This window comes from Lithobates pipiens, unplaced genomic scaffold (assembly GCF_037356315.1).
Source record: "Lithobates pipiens isolate NorthernLeopardFrog02 unplaced genomic scaffold, aLitPip1_a1.2 Scaffold_10, whole genome shotgun sequence".
NCBI lineage: Eukaryota > Metazoa > Chordata > Amphibia > Anura > Ranidae > Lithobates > Lithobates pipiens.
This window is the reverse complement of record NW_027507686.1, coordinates 63,431,471-63,454,429: the sequence shown is the minus strand read 5'-3', so window position 1 is coordinate 63,454,429 and position 22,959 is coordinate 63,431,471. Positions and strand designations below refer to the sequence as shown.

At 49.5% G+C, this 22,959-nt stretch overlaps 1 long non-coding RNA gene across 2 annotated transcripts in view; it reads right to left on the bottom strand.

Moving 5' to 3' along the window:
• Positions 1-22,959, bottom strand: part of LOC143931383 (uncharacterized) — a 270,261-nt gene that overhangs the window by 223,396 nt on the left and 23,906 nt on the right. For both annotated transcript variants that reach the window (XR_013262880.1, XR_013262879.1), the window contains exon 4: positions 1,385-1,433. This is a non-coding gene — a long non-coding RNA (uncharacterized LOC143931383). The remainder of the gene's footprint in view (positions 1-1,384; positions 1,434-22,959) is intronic.

The window sequence follows — 22,959 nt, the reverse complement described above, 5'->3', positions numbered from 1 at the left end:
CTAAAAGCTGCGTAAATTCCAGAAAACGTACCTTAGTTTGTAGATGTGACAACTTTTGCGCAAACCAATAAATATACAATTATTGACTTTTTTTTTACCAAAGACATGTGGCTGAATACATTTTGGCCTAAATGTATGACTAAAATTGAGTTTATTGGATTTTTCTAATAACAAAAAGTAGAAAATATCATTTTTTTTCAAAATTTGCGGTCTTTTTACGTTTATATCGCAAAAAATAAAAATCGCAGAGGCAATCAAATACCATCAAAAGAAAGCTCTATTTGTGGGAAGAAAAGGACGCAAATTTTGTTTGGGTACAACATTGCATGACCGCGCAATTACCAGTTAAAGCAGCGCAGTGCCAAAGTGTAAAAAGACCTCTGGTCATTTACCAGCAAAATGGTCCGGTCTGAAAGTGGTTAACAAACAAATTTAAGTCTGAAAAATCTAGCACCAGTCATTATACCACTTAGGATTTCCATTAATTTTTAAACACAACCATTATATACATGTATATATGCATACTAGTTGCAAGTACAATTCTTAACATGGTCACACAACCAATGAAGTCACCCAGAGGAGCAACGGATTCAAATGCAACTGGTGATAAGTATATCATAAAAAGAGTAATTAAGAGAAACAATAGCTAAGGCACTGGTCTAATAAAATTGTAACTTTTTTTTTTTTTTTTTTAAACAACCCATATCCAAACTTACACTAAGGTACTGAGGACGCAGCTCCTAAAGCCCCATACACACTATCAGATTGTCTGCTGATTTTTGTCATCAGATTTACCAAAACCATGTAGTAGAAGGGCCTACCTGATTGCATACACATTGAAACTCCTAATGTTTGACCTCATATTATATGGTTTTGGTAAATCTGAAGGAAAAACTCAGCAGAAAATCTGATAGTGTGTATGGGGCTTTAGACAGGGTGATCACTAACTAGGACACAGGGTATCGAAGATCACTGAACTGAATGGAGGTGAGCCGGGCTCGCCACTCACCATGCCACTATTGGCATCTTTGTGAGCTCCCTCCGTCTCTGCGCTGCAAGCCAGAACCACAGTGAGTAGTGGGTGAGAATATGTTGGGGGCTTTGAAAAAGGGGCAAAGCCCCGAAACATATATGCCCTTTGGAGTTCTGGCTTGTAGCACAGAGATAAGAAGGGAGCTCACATGGACACCGACAGAGGCATGGTGGCCCCGTTCACCTCCATTCAGCTCAGTGATCTTTGATAACTAGGAAAGCAGCAAGCCACACCTCATGTGTGGATGGAGGAATCTTACTTATTTCAATCTTTGAAATATATAAAATAAGAAAACTTTACACAACTAAGAAAACTGTCAACTATTCAAACTAATCTCACAATCATTCTCACCTAATTTGAACAGTGACCTCTTCATTCACTATTTCAACGGAGCTCTGGTCTGCAAAAAAAGGTAACACATTAAAGAAGAATTAAAATGTAACGTTAATCAAAAAATTAAGTCCTAAATAATGCAATAAGCACGTCTTAAACTACGGGAGATGGTTCCTCAGTGCTTTGTCCTACCAATGCTCATCCCAGGTCAGCAAGCACTTTTACCATTATGTCAAAATAAATTAAGACATTACGCCATCCATCGTTTGCACAGAAAGACTTTGGGAAACCAGCAGTGGAGGCTTTTTCTTCCTGAACTAAAAGCCAAAGCCCTGCATTAAAGTGATTCTAAAAGAGTTGCGATAAAAAAATAAATAAATAAATAAATAAAAGCAGGGAGCAGATACCTGTCAAATTCGGGAATTTGCTCCCACTTCCGGGCATAGATCGCTGCACTTTCTGCTGCAAGCTACGCCATGTCCTGCAAGAGTGAAGCCGCCAACTTATTTTTTTTTCCCAGGTGGAACTCCGCTTTAAAGTGGTAGTAAACCCGGTAATTTTTTTTTTTTTAACACCTGCAAAGCAAAAGGCATAATGAGCTAGTATGCACCGCATACTAGCTCATTATGAAATACTTACCTTAGAACGAGGCCCGACATCTGGCCCGATCCACGCCGAGGGAGCTGACATGCTCCCTCGGCGTTTCTTCCGGGTATCGCGGCTCCAGCGCTGTGAGTGGCCGGAGCCGCGATATCGTCACTCCCATGCATGCGCGCTGGAGATTTCATTCCGGCCGGTCGGCCACTGCCAGATTTTCAGGCCGAGAATCCCCTTGTGCGCATGCGCCGCTGCAGTCAGCGGCGCATACCGAGGGGAATATCTCCTAAACCGTACAGGTTTAGGAGATGTTTTTTTTTACCTACAGGTAGTCCATTGATTCTTCCTGTCATGTGAAAAAGCCTGCCTGTACGATGTATAGGGCAGACAGCTTACACTGACCGTCTGTAGGAGTCATGCATGGTGCAATGCTTTCCAGACTTCTATAAAGAATAAAAAAATAAAATGGTAAATGCACTTTTGTTACCTACAAAAAAAGTGCACTTATTTTTTTTAAATTTCACAATGTTGAATCTATATAGTAAAACATGCAGTACCTCCAGACAATGTATTGTATAGGTAAATAGTCACTGAAGGTACACCTGGGTAAATGGTTACTAGGGAGGAAAAGAATTATAGGTAGCAATTCCTCAACCAGGCCACCAAAACTGTCACCCCAATAGTAATCAATAAAGTGTGAGGGGTGTTCCTCTGAATCAGTAAACAGCATATAAAAAAGTAGGACAAATTCCAAAGAGATTCTTCAAAGAGAAACAAAATATTTTATTAAACAATTCCACATAAGCACTGGCGACAATGAAAAATATTACCTCCACCACAATCATTAAAATGAGATCACGTTGACCACGGTGTCCCATCAATATTGCCCCATCATATTCCTCTATTATAAATCCTTAGTAGATGGTGTGGCTGTGCTGTCCCCCGGGTTCTATAATCAGAGCTAAGATGTCCCAGCCGCCTCCCCCACTGCTCATCACTGTGCAGAAGCTTTGGTAACCATGGCAACAAAAGCCTGTCAGTTAGAGGAGCACCAGGAGATTTGAAAAAAAAAAAAAAAGGTTTCCATGACAACACTGCTGCACTATGATGTCACTGGCTGCTCTCATATAAGAAACAGCTCAGCAGGGTTCCTGCCAGTTGCTTTGTTGACTCTGAACGGTTAACACGAGCTTCTTTCTCTAGCGAGTTTTTTCTTGTAATCTGATCAGATTTTATCCGATTTCATTACAATTTAATTCTCACCCATTTAAAGCGTGTTTCATTATTCTTCATAATGAACAGATTTAACCTTAAAAAGGTTGTTTCTCAAAATAACACCAAAGAGAAACCCACCATTGGAAGACCACCTATGGAAGGAGATATCAGTTTCCATCCTGCAGATATCTCAAGCAAGAAGCCCAAAAGAATGCAGAGAAGGATACTACGGGCTCTTATGCGCGGCTGCTTCAGAGCCGTTATTGGATGCTTTCATGCCGGCGTTAAAGTCAATGGCCAACAGCAGAAAACAGAAGACCTGAATGGTAAGTCCTTTTTTTATTAAGGTTTTTAGTTACAATCAACACAAGACATACACACAACCCATGTACGTATTGTACAATCATAATAAACACACATTTATAAGCAATATTTAAGAAAAAGAAAAGAAAAAAAAAAAAAATACCTCATAACATTGTATACTACTAATATCTTAATCTCCCAACCCCATCATTCAAGTTTTTACACCGCTATATTTAGAGGTTCATATATATCTGGTGTAATAAATGGTCAATACATCATCACGACTATATCTGTCCTCAAACCCCTTGTGCCACTCTACATAATTGATGGTTGTGAGCAGGGGCGGACTGACAACTCATGGGGCCCCTGGGCAATAGGGGATCATGGGGCCCCCTTTGTCTCCACCCACCCACACACAAGCCACACCCTCACAAAGCACCACGTATATATTGCACTGCTACATTACATGCATTGGTCACATAATTTATCTACTGTATGTTCAAAATAAATGTTTAAAGAGTTAAGAAAAATAAACTCACATTAACCATGTACATTTACTGCGGGGCTGCATCTCCTGTGAGCAGAATCACGTACAGGTACTTGATTCTGCACTTGCGGGTCTGCGCGCTGTTTGATTGGACACACCGAGAGCTAATCAGCGCGTCTGGTGGGCCCCGCCCGATCGTTTCCAACAGAGGCAGAATAGTGGTCTGCCGATGTAAATAAATCCCCAGAGAGCCTCCCCCACTTACACCAGGATCCCCAGGGAGCCCCCTCCTTACTTTGGGTCCCCAGAGAGCCCCCGACCCCCTTACGTCAGGCTCCCCAGAGAGCCCCCTCTTTACATAAGGGTCCCCAGAGAGCCCCCTCCTTACATCAGGGTCCCCAGAGAGCCCCCAACCCCCCTTACATAAGGGTCCCCAGAGAGCCCCCTCTTTACATCAGGGTCCCCAGACAGCCCCCGACCCCCCTTACATAAGGGTCCCCAGAGAGCCCCCTCTTTATATCCTGGTTCCCAGAGAGCCCCCTCTTTACATCCTGGTCCCCAGAGAGCCCCCTCCTTATGTCAGGGTCCCCAGAGAGCCCCCGACCCCCCCTTACATCAGTGTCCCCAGAGAACCCCCGACCCCCCTTATGTCAGGGTCCCCAGAGAGCCCCTTCCTTACATAAGGGTCCCTAGAGAGCCCCCTCTTTACATCCTGGTCTCCAGAGAGCCCCCTCCTTACATCAGGGTCCTCAGAGAGCCCCCGACCCCCCTTATGTCAGTGTCCCCAGAGAGCCCCCGACCCCCCTTACGTCAGGGTCCCCAGAGAGCCCCCTCCTTACATAAGGGTCTCCAGAGAGCCCCCTCTTTACATCAGGGTCCCCAGAGAGCCCCCGACCCCCCCCCCCTTTACATCAGGGTCCCCAGAGAGCCCCCTCCTTACATTAGGGTCCCCAGAGTCCCCTCTTTACCTCCTGGTCCCCAGAGAGCCCCCTTACATCAGGGTCCTCAGAGAGCCCCCCTTACATCAGGGTCCCCAGAGAGACCCCCATAGATCTGGGTTCCCAGAGAGACCCCCCCATTGATCCGGGTCCCCAGAGAGCCCCCCATACATCAGAGTCCCCAAATATCCCCCCATACATCAGGGTCCCAAGAAAGCCCCCATACATCAGGGTCCCCAGAAAGCCCACCACCCCCCATACATCAAGGTCCACAGAGATCCCCCTCCCCCATACATCAGGGTCCTATGTAGATATATTTATTTTTCTCTAAGCACCATATCATTTGTTTGCATTTTCCATTCGCCTAATGTCGGAGGATGTGGAGACATCCCTTAATTAGGCTATAAAGAGAGTCCTTACTATCGGTATATGAGTGTTTTCCAGGGTCCTAGATTCATCTATCATACTTAAGGGGCATACCCCAGGTTCTTCCATCAATTCTGACTTAAAGTGGAGGTCCCGCAATTTTTTTTTTAAAGTCAGCAGCTACAAATACTGCATCTACTGCCTTTTAAAATATAGACACTTACCTGTCCAGGGCGCCCGTGATGTCGGCACCCGTGATGTCGGCACCCGAAGCCGATCTGTCGCTTGGCTCTCGGGTGCTGCCACCGCCATCATCGGTAAAGGAATCAGGAAATGAAGCCTTGTACAATCCCAGTTCCCTACTGCTCAAGCGTGAGTTGCGCTGCGCAATCCGGATGGTCCCTGCTGTCTCTGGGATCCGTGCATTTCACAGTAGACGGGGGGGGGAGGGTGAAGAGGCGTAGACTCCAACGAGAGTCTATGCCCAGAAATGGGTGCAAATACCTGTATTATACAGTTCCATTTTTATGTAAAGACAGTTAGCAGTAGAAATAACCCCTTCCCAATACTGATGTAGTTTAGGACATCTCCATAACATGTCTTAAATTAGCCAGCCCCATATTACATCTAGGACAAAGAGGGGTATCTTTACGCTGCCATGTGATAGGTCCTGTGTGAAATGAATAGTTGGGTTCATTTCTGTGTGGAGGATAAAGAGACCATGGGCAGTGCGGACAATGCCACCTCCCAATGATCATCCCTTATGGGACTTAGATCCCTTTCCCACTGTCTCTTTGAAGGTTCAATTTTGATTGCAACTCTGTAGTCATATATGTCAATCTTTTGATTTAATTTCCAACAATCCACATGTACACACTACTGGGAAGTCCATACACATGCAGATGGATGGTTATAGATCTCTTATTAGCACCATCTCCCTGTGAATTTGTATTTTCTGAAAACCAGAAGATTACTTAACGGTGCACCAAAGAAAACATGAAATAGTCCCCTCTGTTCCCTGCTGAATTGACAAAAAATAATGGATTGTCTGAACAGCCTTAGGGCTCATTTAAGCATGTTGTGCCCTCTGAACAGCAATCCACATCCAGGTCGCTCTTCAGAGTCCATTTGACAGGTGGTAAGAAGGTGTTATATTGCCTCCTCACCACTTGTTTAAACACGACAACGTTATATAAACATTTTAGATCCCTGTATGTGTGCTGTACAGGTTTTAAAATCCTTATACTGTTAGGAAAATGTTGTCACACCCCAATTTCTTCACAGAGCACACAATCTCCTTTTTCTTTACTGGCTGAATGTGAGCTGTCAGGCAGGCCCAGGCCCTGGCCCTTATAGGTGGAGGGGGCCCAGTCATGCAAGCTGTACGGGGCCCCATTTCTAACAGCGGCCCTGAGTGTGGGGGCGAATGGCACTGAATGCAGACAGTGCATATCATATTAGGAGAAGTAGCTGCGTGTGTTCTAATCATTTTCAATAGACTGCCTGCATGCAGCACCTGGAAGTTACAGATGTTGCAAAAACGGCCCGTTCATGCTATATGGGCCTCATCACCCTTGTAAACAAGTCCATACAGACAGACAAAACTAATACAAATAAAACAGCTATAATTAATTATCAATGAGCATTTTAATATGCACTATGCAGGGCCGGACTGGCCTACCGGGATACCGGGAAATTTCCCGGTGGGCCGGCTGCCTGGTTGTTCGTGGGGCCGCTGTGAGGGCAGCGGCGCCTGAAAAAATATGGCCGTGGGGCCGGGCCGACATGAAACTGAGCAGGCACCAGCGCTGTTCCGAAGCTGGCCGTGCTCGGGCTGAGCCCGTACACGCTCGTCAATTTTCGTAAAGGAGGGCTCATGCGCAGTTACACGATGGGAGGCGCCATTTTTAAAAGTAAAGCAGAGCTCAGTGAGGTCTCGTCTGATGGCGTGTGCCTCTTCTTACGTCCCACCCGCAGCTTATGACCTCCTGAACGCCCCCCCTCCCCCTGCAGCCTCCGACCTTCTGTCCGCCCCCCTCCCCCATGCAGCATCTGACCTCCTGTCCGCCCCCCTCCCTCATGCAGCATCTGACCTCCTGTCCGACCCCCATCCCCCATGCAGCATCTGACCTCCTGTCTGCCCCCACTCCCCCTGCAGCCTCGGACCTCCTGTCTGCCCCCCATGCAGCCTCTGACCTCCTGTCCGACCCCCCAGCAGCCTCTGACCTCCTGTCTGCCCCCCATGCAGCATCTGACCTCCTGTCCACCCCCCTGCATTATCTGACCTCCTGTCTGCCCCCACTCCCCCCTGCAGCCTCTGATCTCCTGTCTGCCCCTCCGCAGCATCTGACCTCCTGTCCGCCCCTCCTGCAGCCTCTGACCTCCTGTCCGGCCCCATGAAGCCACTGACCTCCTGTCCAGCCCCCGCAGCCTCTGGACTCCTGTCCACCCCCCCGCAGCCTCTGGCCTCCTGTCCGCCCCCCCCCCCGCAGCCTCTGGCCTCCTGTTCGCCCCCCCCCCCCCGCAGCCTCTGGCCTCCTGTCCGCCCCCTCCCCGCAGCCTCTGGCCTCCTGTCCGCCCCCTCCCCGCAGCCTCTGACCTCCTGTCCGCCCCCCGCAGCCTCTGACCTCCTGTCAGCCCCCTTTAGCCTCTGACTTCCTGTCCGCCCCCCTCCCCCTGCAGCCTCTGACCTCCTGTTCGCCCCCCTGCAGCATCTGACCTCCTGTCCGCCCCACCCGCAGCCCTGACTTCTCCTGTCGTGCCCTGCGCAGCCTCTGACTTCCCCTGTCGTCCCTTCCGCAGCCTCTGACTTCCCCTGTCGTCCCCTCCGAAGCCTCTGACTTCCCCTGTTCTCCCCTCCGCAGCCTCTGACTTCCCCTGTCGTCCCCTCCGCAGCCTCTGACTTCCCCTGTCGTCCCCTCCGCAGCCTCTGACTTCCCCTTTCGTTCCCTCCGCAACCTCTGACTTCCCCTGTCGTCCCCTCCGCAGCCTCTGACTTCCCCTGTCGTCCCCTCCGCAGCCTCTGACTTGCCCTGTCCTCCCTTCTGCAGCCTCTGACCTCCTGTCCTCCCCCCTGCAGCCTCTGACCTCCTGTCTCCCCCCTGCAGCTTCTGACCTCCTGTCCCCCCCGCACCTTCTGACCTCCTGTCTCCCCCTCTGCAACCTCTGATCTCCTGTCTGCCCCCATCCCCCCTGCAGCCTCTGACCTCCCATGTCCCCCCTCCTCCGCAGCCTCTGACCTCCCCTGTCCCCCTCTCTGCAGCCTCTGACCTCCCCTGTTCCCACCTCTGCAGCCTCTGACCTCCCCTCTTCCCCCTCTGCAGCCTCTGACCTCCCCTGTCCCCCCCCTGCAGCCTCTGACCTCCCCTGTCCCCCCCTCTGCAGCCTCTGACCTCCCCCGTCCCCCCTCTGCAGCCTCTGACTTCCCCTGTGCCCCCCTCTGCAGCCTCTGACCTCCCCTGTTCCCCCCTCTGCAGCCTCTGACCTACCCTCTCCCCCCTCTGACCTCCCCTGTTCCCCCCAACCACAGCCTCTGACCTCCCCTGTTCCCCCCTCTGCAGCCTCTGACCTCCCCTGTTCCCCCCTCTGCAGCCTCTGACCTCCCCTGTCCCCCCTCCTCCACAGCCTCTGACCTCCCGTCCCCCCCATGCAGCATCTGACCACCTGTCCGCCCCCTGCATCATCTGACCTCCTGTCTGCCCCATCCCCCTGCAGCATCTGACCTCCTGTCCGCCCCCTCCCTCATGCAGAATCTGACCTCCTGTCCGCCCCCCTCCCCCATGCAGCATCTGACTTCCTGTCCGCCCCCTCCCCCTGCAGCCTCTGACCTCCTGTCTGCCCCCATCCCCCCTGCAGCCTCTGACCTCCCATGTCCCCCCTCCTCCGTAGCCTCTGACCTCCCCTGTCCCCCTCTGCAGCCTCTGACCTCCCCTGTCCCCCCTCTGCAGCTTCTGACCTCCCCTGTTTCCCCCAACCACAGCCTCTGACCTCCCCTGTTCCCCCCCAACCACAGCCTCTGACCTCCCCTGTTCCCCCCTCTGCAGCCTCTGACCTCCCCTGTCCCCCCCCTCTGCAGCCTCTGACCTCCCCTGTTCCCCCCCTCCGCAGCATCTGACCTCCCCTGTTTCCCCCTCCGCAGCCTCTGACCTCCCCTGTCGTCCCCTCCGCAGCCTCTGACCTCCCCTGTCGTCCCCTTCACAGCCTCTGACCTCCCCTGTCATCCCCTTCACAGCCTCTGACCTCCCCTGTCGTCCCCTCCGCAGCCTCTGACCTCCACTGTCGTCCCCTCCGCAGCCTCTGACCTCCCCTTTGGTCCCCTCCGCAGCCTCTGACCTCCCCTGTCGTCCCCTCCGCAGCCTCTGACCTCCCCTGTTGTCCCCTCCGCAGCCTCTGACCGCCCCTGTCGTCCCCTCGGCAGCCTCTGACCTCCCCTGTCGTCCCCTCCGCAGCCTCTGACCTTCCCTGTCGTCCCCTCCGCAGCCTCTGACCTTCCCTGTCGTCCCCTCCGCAGCCTCTGACCTCCCCTGTCTTCCCCTCCGCAGCCTCTGACCTCCCGTCATCCCCTCCGCAGCCGCAGACCTCCCATGTCGTCCCCTCCGCAGCCATTGACCTCCCCGTACCATCTGCAGCCTCTGACCTCCCCTGGAGAGGAGTCAAGAGTGGAAATGCCGCCAGGGGGGTCATGGGAGAAGTCAGACATGTATGGACTGTGGAGAGGAAATGATGGGATAAAACCAGAGCCACGAGCTGAACCGACTGACTGAGCCCTGCACGGTGCACCTGAGAAGAGGTCAGTGAAAGCACCGCCAGGCCAGCCTGGGGGGGGGGGCAATACAATATTGTAAGGGGGCACTGATATAAAGGTTTCCCCCTTATATCAGTAAACCCTCTTATCTTAGTGTTTTCTTTCTTTCTGGTCATCAGAGTCCTCCCCACATTCCCAGAGTTCCCCTTTACATCATAGTCTGCAGGATTCCACCTTACAGTGCAAGGGGCGACTCTGATGTAAAGGGCAATGCTGCAGACCCTGATGTAAGTGAGAACTCTAAAGGGGAATGCAGTGGACTCTGATATAAGTGGGGTCTCTGGTCACCAGTGCCCCCTTTTTATATCAGAGTTCCCGCTTAGATCGTGATCTGCAATGTTCCCCTTTATGTCAGAGTTCCCTTGCACTGTAAAGGGGGAATCCTCCTGATGTAAGGGGGAACTCTGTGCTGGGTTATATTAATCTGACCTTCATGTAAATGGAGAAATTTGGTTTTTGACTTTTGTTTAACTTAAACACATTGCTAATAGCATTAGCTACATGTTTATAGGGTAAATATTGATATTTGTACTGAAAACTGCCATTTTTGGCACCTTTTTTTTTGCAGTGTCAGTAAAAAATGTGCCAGTAAGGCCCCTTTCACACTGAGGCATTTTGCCGGCGCTAGAGTGCTAAAAATAGCGCCTGCAAAGCTTCCTCAAACAGCCGCTGCTGTCTCTCCAGTGTGAAAACCCGAGTGCTTTCACACTGGAGTGGTGCGCTTGCAGGACGCTGAAAAATGTCCTGCAAGCCGCATCTTCGGAGCGCTGTAGGAGCGGTGTATTTACTGTTCCTAAAGCGCCCCTTCCCATTGAAAACAATGGGGCAGCGCTCCAAACCCACCTGCAAAGCGCCGTTGCAGCAGTGCTTTGCGGGCGGTTTTAACCCTTTTTCAGGCGCTAGCGGGGTTTAAAACTGCCCCGCTAGTGGCCAAAAAGCACTGCTAAAACGATGGTAAAGCGCCGCTAAATATAGCGCCGCTTTACTGCCAGTGCGCCCAGCACCTCAGTGTGAAAGTAGCCTAAATGCCATGATTTTTTGCAAGTAAACAATTGGTGCTGTTTGTAAATTCCACGTCTCTCTTATCTATATATAATACACTCTTCAAATGTGCTTTAAAATGTATGGTTTTCCCTTTTGTGAACAAGAAAATAATGACGTTATGCTGTTGGGCTGGTATAATAATGCTCTGGGGCTGGTATGAAATTATTTCCAGGGCTGGTTTTTATTCTCAGTCCGGCCCTGGCATTATGCCTTTAACCTAAGTGCTGTAATTAAAAGTGTCTGTGTTCCTAAAGCCGGCCATAGACAGTTCGTATCTCGGCCAGTTCAGCAGGGACCAGCCGAGATTCTATCCATGTATGCGCAGGCTGATTACGGGCTGGGTACAACCAGCCTGTCTGGTTTTTCATGTGATTATTGCCAGCCAGTGGGCTGGGATGAGTGGCAGGCAACCAGCATTTTTATACAAAGGCCAACAATAGTCATCCTGGTGTCCCTGTCATATCACGTTTATTCATTGTCTCTGGTACAAGAGTTTTGAACTTTTCTCTCTATAACTTGATGTTGTACAAAGAAAAATATATGAAATGTAGATGAAGGTGCTAAATCTAATTCCTCTTTTTTTTTATTGAAGATGTATGCACTATTTACTGCAGACAAGGCTCACATGGCAGGCCTGTTGACCAACACATTGAGACGCCGCCATCAAGTGACATTGAAATTAAGACTCCACCAGAATGCGGCCTGGACATGGCCACTCCACCAGAGTGCGGCCTGGACATGGCCACTCCACCAGAGTGCGGCCTGGACATGGCCACTCCACCAGAGTGCGGCCTGGACATGGCCACTCCACCAGAGTGCGGCCTGGACATGGCCACTCCACCAGAGTGCGGCCTGGACATGGCCACTCCACCAGAGTGCGGCCTGGACATGGCCACTCCACCAGAGTGCGACCTGGACATGGCCACTCCACCAGAGTGCGACCTGGACATGGCCACTCCACCAGAGTGCGACCTGGACATGGCCACTCCACCAGCGTGCGACCTGGACATGGCCACTCCCCCAGAGTGCGACCTGGACATGGCCACTCCCCCAGAGTGCGACCTGGACATGGCCACTCCACCAGAGTGCGACCTGGACATGGCCACTCCACCAGAGTGCGACCTGGACATGGCCACTCCACCAGAGTGCGACCTGGACATGGCCACTCCACCAGAGTGCGACCTGGACATGGCCACTCCCCCAGAGTGCGACCTGGACATGGCCACTCCCCCAGAGTGCGACCTGGACATGGCCACTCCCCCAGAGTGCGACCTGGACATGGCCACTCCCCCAGAGTGCGACCTGGACATGGCCACTCCACCAGAGTGCGACCTTGACATGGCCACTCCACCAGAGTGCGACCTTGACATGGCCACTCCACCAGAGTGCGACCTTGACATGGCCACTCCACCAGAGTGCGACCTTGACATGGCCACTCCACCAGAGTGCGACCTTGACATGGCCACTCCACCAGAGTGCGACCTTGACATGGCCACTCCACCAGAGTGCGACCTAGACATGGCCACTCCACCAGAGTGTGACTTCCACAAGGATACTCCACCAGAGTGTGACTTCCACAGGGAGACTCCACCAGAGTGTGACTTCCACAGGGAGACTCCACCAGAGTGTGACTTCCACAGGGAGACTCCACCAGAGTGTGACTTCCACAGGGAGACTCCACCAGAGTGTGACTTCCACAGGGAGACTCCACCAGAGTGTGAATTCCACAGGGAGACTCCACCAGAGTGTGAATTCCACAGGGAGACTCCACCAGAGAATCCACTAGAATGTGACGTTCACATTCAGAACCCACCAGAATGTGACGTTCACGTTAAGACTACACCGGAAAGCGGCATTCACATTGTTAATCCACCAGAATGTGGCATTCACGTTGTGACTTCACCAGAATGTGACGCTCAAGATGAGACTCCACAAAAATGCCAGCGGAACCTTGGGAACATCTCCTCCGGTGAAGATGGGGGCAAAGTTCCAGCAAAGAATAGGAAGATATTGGTGGTAGGGGACTCAATCATTAGAAGGACAAAGAGGGAAATCTGTCTCAAAGACAGTTATTACCGAACAGTATGTTGTTTACCAGGTGCTCGTGTTCGAGACATTATCCATCAGATGCACAGATTGTTGGATGGGGCTGGGGAGAGCCCAGCTGTCATGATACATATTGGTACTAATGAAAAAGTTGGAGGAAATTGGGGCACCCTAAAAAATGATTTCAGGAACTTAGGGGCTATTTTGAAGAAAAGGACCTCCAAGGCAATATTTTCAGAAATACTGCCCGTACCTCGAGCCAAACCATGGAGGCAGCAGGAGCTTAGGGATCTTAACAACTGGCTGAGGTACTATTGCAGGGAGGAGGGGTTTGGCTTCATGGAGAACTGGGCTGACTTTTCAGCCGGTTACCATCTTTATTGCAGTGATGGATTGCACTTAAATGGAAGAGGTGCAGCTTTTTTGGGAAGGAAGATGGCCAAAATGTTGGAAGAAATTTTGGTTGACGCTCCACCAGAATGTAAAGTTCACATTGAGAACCCACCAGAATGTGACTCTCACACTGAGACTCACCCAGAATGTGACGTTCACGTTGAGACTACACCTGAAAGCGGCGTTCATATTGTTTCTCCACCAGAATGTGGCATTCACGTTGTGACTTTACCAGAAAGTGACGCTCAAGATGAGACTCCACAAAAATGCCAGAGGAACCTTGGGAACATCTCCTCCAGTGAAGATGGGGGCAAAGTTCCAGCAAAGAATAGGAAGATATTGGTTGTAGGGGACTCAATCATTAGAAAGACAAAGAGGGAAATCTGCCACAAAGACAGTTATTACCGAACAGTATGTTGTTTACCAGGTGCTCGTGTTCGAGACATTATCCATCAGATGGACAGATTGTTGGATGGGGCTGAGGAGAGCCCAGCTGTCATGATACATATTGGTACTAACGAAAAAGTTAGAGGAAATTGGGACACCCTAACAAATGATTTCAGGAACTTAGGGGCTATATTGAAGAAAAGGACCTCCAAGGCAATATTTTCAGAAATACTGCCCGTACCTCGAGCCAAACCATGGAGGCAGCAGGAGCTTAGGGATCTTAACAACTGGCTGAGGTACTATTGCAGGGAGGAGGGGTTTGGCTTCATGGAGAACTGGGCTGACTTTTCAGCCGGTTACCATCTTTATTGCAGTGATGGATTGCACTTAAATGGAAGAGGTGCAGCTTTTTTGGGAAGGAAGATGGCCAAAATGTTGGAAGAAATTTTGGTTGACGCTCCACCAGAATGTAAAGTTCACATTGAGAGCCCACCAGAATGTGACTCTCACACTGAGACTCACCCAGAATGTGACGTTCACGTTGAGACTACACCTGAAAGCGGCGTTCACATTGTTTCTCCACCAGAATGTGGCATTCACGTTGTGACTTTACCAGAAAGTGACGCTCAAGATGAGACTCCACAAAAATGCCAGAGGAACCTTGGGAACATCTCCTCCAGTGAAGATGGGGGCAAAGTTCCAGCAAAGAATAGGAAGGTATTGGTGGTAGGGGACTCAATCATTAGAAAGACAAAGAGGGAAATCTGCCACAAAGACAGTTATTACCGAACAGTATGTTGTTTACCAGGTGCTCGTGTTCGAGACATTATCCATCAGATGGACAGATTGTTGGATGGGGCTGAGGAGAGCCCAGCTGTCATGATACATATTGGTACTAACGAAAAAGTTAGAGGAAATTGGGACACCCTAACAAATGATTTCAGGAACTTAGGGGCTATATTGAAGAAAAGGACCTCCAAGGCAATATTTTCAGAAATACTGCCCGTACCTCGAGCCAAACCATGGAGGCAGCAGGAGCTTAGGGATCTTAACAACTGGCTGAGGAACTATTGCAGGGAGGAGGGGTTTGGCTTCATGGAGAACTGGGCTGACTTTTCAGCCGGTTACCATTTTTATTGCAGTGATGGATTGCACTTAAATGGAAGAGGTGCAGCTTTTTTGGGAAGGAAGATGGCCAAAATGCTGGAAGAAATTTTAAACTAGGAGATGATGAGGAAAAGGGATCAGAGAATGATTTTCTAGTGAACATGAGGGAGAAGATCTTCAAGTCGAGCCATCATCACCAGAGTCCAGATGTCATTACTCTCTAAAAAGATTCTCATCAGCACCTATCTTCAAAAGAGCAATACCTTCAGCTATCTTCACCCAACAAGAGTGCCATATTATCAGGGCCAGGACAAGGGGTGGGCAGGAGGGGCGGCTGCCCTGAGCACTGTGGTATCATGGGCAGTGGGGAGCACCACAAGGAAATAGGGGGAGGGGATTTGTGTTGGAAAGGGGGATTTGGGGGGCAACAGGAAGTATTGTTCTAGGAGGGGAAATTTGGGGGGTATGCTAAAATTTAGGGGGAGAAGGAATGGGGGAAGAAGATTTGTGCTAGGAAGGATGATTTGCAGTGGAGTTATTGGGAGGAGTAATCTTAGGGGTAGATAATTTGTGCTAGGAGGAGTGATTTTTTTTTGGGGGGGGGCACTTGAATTGGGGGGATTTGGGGGGTGGGGGGGTAAGATTTGTGCTGGGATGAGGGGGAATTTATGCTTAGGGGGGGTGAAAAAGATTAGTGCTCAGTTTTTTTTGTGGGGGGGTTTTGATGACGCATAATGCCCATACACCTTGGGGGCGGCGGGTGTAGTTGGGCATGTTTGCCCTGGGCTCTGGATGACCTTGTCCCGTCACTGCATATTATCTTTTCTACATAGTCCAAGTTTTGTGTGTGGGAACAGAATGTTACAAGACTCAATGGAAAGTCTGAGGAATCCTGCCAGGGACCAGGTATATATGTACCAACACAGGCTCCTACACTGATGGCGGCTGCCACTCCAGTAACTGGAGGGCCTTCCCATCAGCCCTCTATTTCCCTTTCTGCAGCTTCTGGATCACCAACTATCAAGTATAAGTAGTATCAGCATGTTTTTGAGGTGTGTGTTGGACCGGCTATGAGGGGAGGTTGGAGGCCGGTATGTATTTTTTTTTTTTTTTTTTTTTTTTTTAGCATTTTATGTTTTTAATATATTAACAGACATTACTGTATAAATGACTTTGCCAGTGGTGGACGTTAGGCAACTAAAAGGAAATAAAACATACAAACATGTTCATACAACTTCCTTGGCATCATTATTACTAACTTGCTCACTGCAGGGAATATCACAACAAATGTGTTGGCCTCCCTTATTGCGGAGGCCGGTATGTTTTTGAGCCGTGTGTTACACCGGCTATGAGGGGAGGTTGGAAATCTTTTTGTCTTCAGAGGTCGGAGGAGTCTTTCCAGCTTTATTTAGGCTTTTTCTGCTGGAGAAATGAGAACTCTTCTCACCAATAAGGTCCTTTATGGAGAAGTTCAAGGCCTCACTCACACGGGGTGTATGAATCTGTACCCTGTGTGGGGCTGTATTTACCCCAAAAAGGACATCCATGCGGGTGCAGTTGTGCGGACACACCCTGGGTGCATTTCGGGGCCTTGCACCAGCACCCACACAGATGCCACATTGGGTACAGCTGCTGCACCCCAGTTGACAGCAATGGGACTGCCTACACGGGATGCTGGGAACACCTGTGCATCCCCATTCTGATAAACACGGCCCTCCCATGGGGTATGGCTTCATACCCTCCATGTGAATAAGACGGAAGTATGAACGGAATCATTAGCTCCTTTGTGTTGCTAATTTGGGGACCACTGAACTCCCCCCTCTCCCAGCTCCTCCAGTTACCATGGGCCTCTTGGCTGCTTCTCTGATTAATGCTCTCCTTGCCTGGCCTGTCAGTTTAGGTGGACGGCCATGTCTTGGTAGATCTGCAGTTATGCCATACTGTTTACATTTCCGGATGATGAATTAAACAGTGCTCCGCAAGATGTTCAAAGCTTGGCATTTTTATTTTTATTTTATAACCCAACCCCGTTTTAAATGTCTCCACAACTTTATCCCTGATCTTTCTGGTGTGTTCCTTGGCCTTCATGATGCCGTCTGTTCACAAAGGTTCTCTAACAAGCCTCTGAGGGCTTTGCAGAACAGCTGTATTTATACTGAGATTACAGCAGCTACCTAAACCAAACAACCAGTTTCCCCAGGAAGTAGTAGAGAAGTTAATATTGCAGTCCAGCAACAGGTTTTATTTGCCCACCACCTTTACTACATAAGGTTCTGATGAAACTGCACTGAGGCTCTGCAACATTACACTTTAAAGTGAACTCTGCTTTGCCCATGCAGGTTACGTGAACAACCGTTTTCTTCCCTCACTTGCCACCCGCCGGCCATCATATGACAGCCAGGCGGTGCGGCTCTTGTTCTGGGAGTGCTTCATATGATGGCCTCCCATTTAAACAGGGAATGCGCACGATCATGCGCACGCATCCCTGTTCCTTCGGTGGCGGCGTGTCACTGAGACACCGCTCGCCACTGAGGAGGGGTGTACAGCCATTTGACATGGCCGTTTACCACGTGATCAGCCGTGATGAAGTCACAGCCGATCACAAGTGGTACCGCCCCACTTTGCACAGCTCATGCACGCGATCGGAAACACGCTGCCCATGCACGTCGGTGGCGGCATGTTCCCAGGATCACTGCTCTTTACCGACGGTGGTAAACAGCCATTGGCTGGCGGCGGCATGTGATTGGCTGTGATCCTTTCACAGCCAATCACTAAATGTAAACAAACCGCGGTAACGAGATGTTACCGGGTTCTCCTCCTCACACACCAATCGTGTGTGAGGAGATTGCGGTAACATCTCGTTACTGCCTACAGTGTACACCAACACACACTGATTGCCCCCCACACCTGTCACAGTCCACCAGAGTACCCGAGTACCTGTCCCCAGGCCATCAGAGTACCTGAGTACCTGTGGTGGTGAAATTAAGACTCCACCAGAATGCGGCCTGGACATGGCCACTCCACCAGAGTGCGACCTTGACATGGCCACACCACCAGAGTGTGACCTAGACATGGCCACTCCACCAGAGTGTGACTTCCACAAGGATACTCCACCAGAGTGTGACTTCCACAGGGAGACTCCACCAGAGTGTGACTTCCACAGGGAGACTCCACCAGAGTGTGACTTCCACAGGGAGACTCCACCAGAGTGTGACTTCCACAGGGAGACTCCACCAGAGTGTGAATTCCACAGGGAGACTCCACCAGAGTGTGAATTCCACAGGGAGACTCCACCAGAGAATCCACTAGAATGTGACGTTCACATTCAGAACCCACCAGAATGTGACGTTCACGTTAAGACTACACCGGAAAGCGGCATTCACATTGTTAATCCACCAGAATGTGGCATTCACGTTGTGACTTCACCAGAATGTGACGCTCAAGATGAGACTCCACAAAAATGCCAGCGGAACCTTGGGAACATCTCCTCCGGTGAAGATGGGGGCAAAGTTCCAGCAAAGAATAGGAAGATATTGGTGGTAGGGGACTCAATCATTAGAAGGACAAAGAGGGAAATCTGTCTCAAAGACAGTTATTACCGAACAGTATGTTGTTTACCATGTGCTCGTGTTCGAGACATTATCCATCAGATGCACAGATTGTTGGATGGGGCTGGGGAGAGCCCAGCTGTCATGATACATATTGGTACTAATGAAAAAGTTGGAGGAAATTGGGGCACCCTAAAAAATGATTTCAGGAACTTAGGGGCTATTTTGAAGAAAAGGACCTCCAAGGCAATATTTTCAGAAATACTGCCCGTACCTCGAGCCAAACCATGGAGGCAGCAGGAGCTTAGGGATCTTAACAACTGGCTGAGGTACTATTGCAGGGAGGAGGGGTTTGGCTTCATGGAGAACTGGGCTGACTTTTCAGCCGGTTACCATCTTTATTGCAGTGATGGATTGCACTTAAATGGAAGAGGTGCAGCTTTTTTGGGAAGGAAGATGGCCAAAATGTTGGAAGAAATTTTGGTTGACGCTCCACCAGAATGTAAAGTTCACATTGAGAACCCACCAGAATGTGACTCTCACACTGAGACTCACCCAGAATGTGACGTTCACGTTGAGACTACACCTGAAAGCGGCGTTCATATTGTTTCTCCACCAGAATGTGGCATTCACGTTGTGACTTTACCAGAAAGTGACGCTCAAGATGAGACTCCACAAAAATGCCAGAGGAACCTTGGGAACATCTCCTCCAGTGAAGATGGGGGCAAAGTTCCAGCAAAGAATAGGAAGATATTGGTTGTAGGGGACTCAATCATTAGAAAGACAAAGAGGGAAATCTGCCACAAAGACAGTTATTACCGAACAGTATGTTGTTTACCAGGTGCTCGTGTTCGAGACATTATCCATCAGATGGACAGATTGTTGGATGGGGCTGAGGAGAGCCCAGCTGTCATGATACATATTGGTACTAACGAAAAAGTTAGAGGAAATTGGGACACCCTAACAAATGATTTCAGGAACTTAGGGGCTATATTGAAGAAAAGGACCTCCAAGGCAATATTTTCAGAAATACTGCCCGTACCTCGAGCCAAACCATGGAGGCAGCAGGAGCTTAGGGATCTTAACAACTGGCTGAGGTACTATTGCAGGGAGGAGGGGTTTGGCTTCATGGAGAACTGGGCTGACTTTTCAGCCGGTTACCATCTTTATTGCAGTGATGGATTGCACTTAAATGGAAGAGGTGCAGCTTTTTTGGGAAGGAAGATGGCCAAAATGTTGGAAGAAATTTTGGTTGACGCTCCACCAGAATGTAAAGTTCACATTGAGAGCCCACCAGAATGTGACTCTCACACTGAGACTCACCCAGAATGTGACGTTCACGTTGAGACTACACCTGAAAGCGGCGTTCACATTGTTTCTCCACCAGAATGTGGCATTCACGTTGTGACTTTACCAGAAAGTGACGCTCAAGATGAGACTCCACAAAAATGCCAGAGGAACCTTGGGAACATCTCCTCCAGTGAAGATGGGGCAAAGTTCCAGCAAAGAATAGGAAGGTATTGGTGGTAGGGGACTCAATCATTAGAAAGACAAAGAGGGAAATCTGCCACAAAGACAGTTATTACCGAACAGTATGTTGTTTACCAGGTGCTCGTGTTCGAGACATTATCCATCAGATGGACAGATTGTTGGATGGGGCTGAGGAGAGCCCAGCTGTCATGATACATATTGGTACTAACGAAAAAGTTAGAGGAAATTGGGACACCCTAACAAATGATTTCAGGAACTTAGGGGCTATATTGAAGAAAAGGACCTCCAAGGCAATATTTTCAGAAATACTGCCCGTACCTCGAGCCAAACCATGGAGGCAGCAGGAGCTTAGGGATCTTAACAACTGGCTGAGGAACTATTGCAGGGAGGAGGGGTTTGGCTTCATGGAGAACTGGGCTGACTTTTCAGCCGGTTACCATTTTTATTGCAGTGATGGATTGCACTTAAATGGAAGAGGTGCAGCTTTTTTGGGAAGGAAGATGGCCAAAATGCTGGAAGAAATTTTAAACTAGGAGATGATGAGGAAAAGGGATCAGAGAATGATTTTCTAGTGAACATGAGGGAGAAGATCTTCAAGTCGAGCCATCATCACCAGAGTCCAGATGTCATTACTCTCTAAAAAGATTCTCATCAGCACCTATCTTCAAAAGAGCAATACCTTCAGCTATCTTCACCCAACAAGAGTGCCATATTATCAGGGCCAGGACAAGGGGTGGGCAGGAGGGGCGGCTGCCCTGAGCACTGTGGTATCATGGGCAGTGGGGAGCACCACAAGGAAATAGGGGGAGGGGATTTGTGTTGGAAAGGGGGATTTGGGGGGCAACAGGAAGTATTGTTCTAGGAGGGGAAATTTGGGGGGTATGCTAAAATTTAGGGGGAGAAGGAATGGGGGAAGAAGATTTGTGCTAGGAAGGATGATTTGCAGTGGAGTTATTGGGAGGAGTAATCTTAGGGGTAGATAATTTGTGCTAGGAGGAGTGATTTTTTTTTGGGGGGGGGCACTTGAATTGGGGGGATTTGGGGGGTGGGGGGGTAAGATTTGTGCTGGGATGAGGGGGAATTTATGCTTAGGGGGGGTGAAAAAGATTAGTGCTCAGTTTTTTTTGTGGGGGGGTTTTGATGACGCATAATGCCCATACACCTTGGGGGCGGCGGGTGTAGTTGGGCATGTTTGCCCTGGGCTCTGGATGACCTTGTCCCGTCACTGCATATTATCTTTTCTACATAGTCCAAGTTTTGTGTGTGGGAACAGAATGTTACAAGACTCAATGGAAAGTCTGAGGAATCCTGCCAGGGACCAGGTATATATGTACCAACACAGGCTCCTACACTGATGGCGGCTGCCACTCCAGTAACTGGAGGGCCTTCCCATCAGCCCTCTATTTCCCTTTCTGCAGCTTCTGGATCACCAACTATCAAGTATAAGTAGTATCAGCATGTTTTTGAGGTGTGTGTTGGACCGGCTATGAGGGGAGGTTGGAGGCCGGTATGTATTTTTTTTTTTTTTTTTTTTAGCATTTTATGTTTTTAATATATTAACAGACATTACTGTATAAATGACTTTGCCAGTGGTGGACGTTAGGCAACTAAAAGGAAATAAAACATACAAACATGTTCATACAACTTCCTTGGCATCATTATTACTAACTTGCTCACTGCAGGGAATATCACAACAAATGTGTTGGCCTCCCTTATTGCGGAGGCCGGTATGTTTTTGAGCCGTGTGTTACACCGGCTATGAGGGGAGGTTGGAAATCTTTTTGTCTTCAGAGGTCGGAGGAGTCTTTCCAGCTTTATTTAGGCTTTTTCTGCTGGAGAAATGAGAACTCTTCTCACCAATAAGGTCCTTTATGGAGAAGTTCAAGGCCTCACTCACACGGGGTGTATGAATCTGTACCCTGTGTGGGGCTGTATTTACCCCAAAAAGGACATCCATGCGGGTGCAGTTGTGCGGACACACCCTGGGTGCATTTCGGGGCCTTGCACCAGCACCCACACAGATGCCACATTGGGTACAGCTGCTGCACCCCAGTTGACAGCAATGGGACTGCCTACACGGGATGCTGGGAACACCTGTGCATCCCCATTCTGATAAACACGGCCCTCCCATGGGGTATGGCTTCATACCCTCCATGTGAATAAGACGGAAGTATGAACGGAATCATTAGCTCCTTTGTGTTGCTAATTTGGGGACCACTGAACTCCCCCCTCTCCCAGCTCCTCCAGTTACCATGGGCCTCTTGGCTGCTTCTCTGATTAATGCTCTCCTTGCCTGGCCTGTCAGTTTAGGTGGACGGCCATGTCTTGGTAGATCTGCAGTTATGCCATACTGTTTACATTTCCGGATGATGAATTAAACAGTGCTCCGCAAGATGTTCAAAGCTTGGCATTTTTATTTTTTTTTTATAACCCAACCCCGTTTTAAATGTCTCCACAACTTTATCCCTGATCTTTCTGGTGTGTTCCTTGGCCTTCATGATGCCGTCTGTTCACAAAGGTTCTCTAACAAGCCTCTGAGGGCTTTGCAGAACAGCTGTATTTATACTGAGATTACAGCAGCTACCTAAACCAAACAACCAGTTTCCCCAGGAAGTAGTAGAGAAGTTAATATTGCAGTCCAGCAACAGGTTTTATTTGCCCACCACCTTTACTACATAAGGTTCTGATGAAACTGCACTGAGGCTCTGCAACATTACACTTTAAAGTGAACTCTGCTTTGCCCATGCAGGTTACGTGAACAACCGTTTTCTTCCCTCACTTGCCACCCGCCGGCCATCATATGACAGCCAGGCGGTGCGGCTCTTGTTCTGGGAGTGCTTCATATGATGGCCTCCCATTTAAACAGG